Here is a 2,982-nt window from a genome sequence, read left to right on the forward strand (position 1 = left end):
GAGAGGTAATGTCAATTTATTATCTATCACGTTTTAAGTGAACTAAAGCGGTGTTTTTCATTCACGTTTTGGTTTGGGGAGGGTCATGCATCCTTTGAGTCTGCATTTGCATTTGTTTTTCATTCACGTTTCTATTTTCAGCTTGCATTGTATTTATTTATTTCATAAAATCATAAATTCCAAAAAAATTTAGAAAATTCAAAAAAATTAATAAGATATTCACGTTTATGTTTGCATATAGGTTAAGTCGGAACGGTTGATTTCCGTGATGATATTGCACTTTAACTTGTCATTTTACTTGAGCCTTGCACTTTCATTGACGGTTATTAGTTGAGTTGTACGCATAATCTACGAGTGTTTTGATCAAATATAGCTGAATGTGTAGACTTGACCTGATAAATTGGCAACCTACTTACAATTTCTGAGATTTAGAGCCGTATAACTGGCGACATTCATGACCGGTTTACATAGGAATTAAGAGTAGTACTCCTTGCATAGCATGTTCATCATTTTTGCACTTTTATGACATTCGATTTCTTGTCAAATGCATACATTCGGGTTTGTGGTCGGTGTCACATGCAAGGAGGTGTTTGCAAATTTCCCTTTTTCTTACATTTTTCACCCATTTAGCTCGACTTAAGCCAAATTTAGCCTTTTTGACCCATTAGCTACATCCAAAACTAAGCCTGCCCAGTCAAGCTAGTTTAGTATGTCTTTTGTGGTATGTCTTTCCGTTTGCGAGTTTGGCCCGTGTTTATTGATTGGAGTTGGTGGGGAATGAAGGAAGGGAAGTTGAGAATGAAAAAAAAAAGAAATTGAAAGAAAAAAAGAGAAAAACGTGAATTGAAAAAAAAAAAGAAAAAAAAATGAAAAATTGAAGGTTGAATTAGACGTGAAGGTAGAGGAACAAAAAGAAAGAAAATGAAATTTTTTTATTTGATTTATATCGTCTGCTTAATTAAGACCGTATTAAAAAAAAGGGAAGTTTGTGACGGTCTTCTCCTTGTTCTTATTCATACATTTTTTGAGGAGATAGTGAATTTGGATGGTGAGTTGTGTGCCAAATGAAGGGCACTCGTGATTATTTTCTCAGTCAGTTGAGATTCGGACGGTCTTATATGGTCATGTTTAGGAACTAGCTTGGCGCTTTTACCTCCACATTTCCATAATTTATTTTGCCTTCTCTCACCTGAACCTCACTATTCCTATACTATTTGTAAGCCCTCGGCTGTGACGGACATTGTTGGTTGGAATGTGAGCATTAGTACTTGAATCGTCTTTTATTTTTATTGCATGCATGCTATGTAGGTCGCAATTTAGGTGAGTGAATGTTTCTCTTTCTCTCTTTTACATATATAATTCACCCTTTGCATCACGAGAAAAGAGTGACCACGTGAGAGTCCGATTTTGTTGGTCTTGCAAGATCAATAGGTCAGCTTTATTTCTGAACATCTTATAACTTGTTTGCGTATTGACTGCTATAGCTATAACTGTTGATTTATGTTGCATTAAATTGGTTCAAAGTAGACAAGTTATAGCTAACTCTGAGTTATCATTTCCGTTCCATTAGTTTGCATTTAGTTTACTTGAGGACGAGTAAAGGTTCGGTTTGGGAATATTTGATACGTGCATTTTATATAGTTTTTATAGCCTTATTTTGCAAGTATTTCTATGCACTTTTGCACTATTTTGTATTGCATTATGTCCCGAAATGGCTGCTTTGGTTTGTTTTGTCTGTTTTGTAGGAATGAACCTAAAAGTAGTGGAATTGTAACCTTTTCGTCCTGTTTTGCATGCATTTTGAGGAGACGGGAATTTAGAGCCAAAGCACTGCATTGGGATGCGTGAAGGAATGGTCAACGAAGCAGTCGGCGACGAGTTTGAAGCTGTTTTGGAGGAAGAACACTCGATCGAATGCTTTTCTTGGTCGATCGAGTGGATTCACATGCTGAGGAGGTTGATCGAGTATTTTACTTTACTCGATCGAATGGCTGTTTTGAGGCTTTCCTCGATTGAGTAAGATTTCTACTCGATCGAGAGGGTCTTATGCCGAAGTCCTCAATCAAGTGGTTTTATACTGCTCGATCTAGAGTATTGGAGTTTACACGGGCTTTAATTAACCCGTGTTGCCTATTTTAGTTAATGGACTTTGTTATTTCTATTTAAGCATCGAATAATTAGGTCATTAGGACTCTCTTAACACTTCTTTTACACTTCTTTTTACTCTTAATTACTGGGAGAACGCAACTTTGGTTTCTCTGAATCTTTCCCTAAACTTTTCTACTGTAACTTTGCTCTCGGGTTATTTTGCTTGGATCTCGTTCGTTCTTTACGCCGGAATTCTATTGATTGTAATCTCTCTTATCTTTTAATCTTAATCTCATCATTTATTGCTTTAATTCCTTGTTCTTCTCTTCCTTAATTTCTGCCCTAGTTTTATTTATGCAATTTTATTATTGTTTCATCATGCTCTATATTAGTTATTTCATCATCATTAATATTGACAACATTAATAGCATGAGTAGCTAAATTCATTCATGTTGGGATTAGGGGATCTGTGGTAGAATTGTGACGATGTAGCGAATAGGCTAGATGATTTATTTGTGAGAATCTGTACCCATGGCAATATAATTATAATACTGACTTAGTTGAGTGCACGCTTCTAAGTTACCCTTTAATCTTGTTAAGTTTATGCCTAGATCGAAAGATTGGACTAAATAGACCTGCTATGAACAGTAGACTACCCTGACGAGGACGGAAGTTAAGTTAGTGGAAATCTAGGATAGAAAGTGGGCCGGAAGGACCTTTTCAGTATCCGTCTCACAGTAAATTATCTAGACTATTTGCAGTTGAGTCATTATACTACCGTAGTGAACCGAAATCCCGACATGTTCTCTCTTTATTGATCACCTTTATTACATTTTCTTGCCTTTATTGCTCTTTCCTTCAAACCTTCATTAGTTTAGTAAACCAAATTAAACC

The sequence above is a fragment of the Silene latifolia genome, chromosome 1 (assembly GCF_048544455.1).
Source record: "Silene latifolia isolate original U9 population chromosome 1, ASM4854445v1, whole genome shotgun sequence".
NCBI classification, from domain to species: domain Eukaryota; kingdom Viridiplantae; phylum Streptophyta; class Magnoliopsida; order Caryophyllales; family Caryophyllaceae; genus Silene; species Silene latifolia.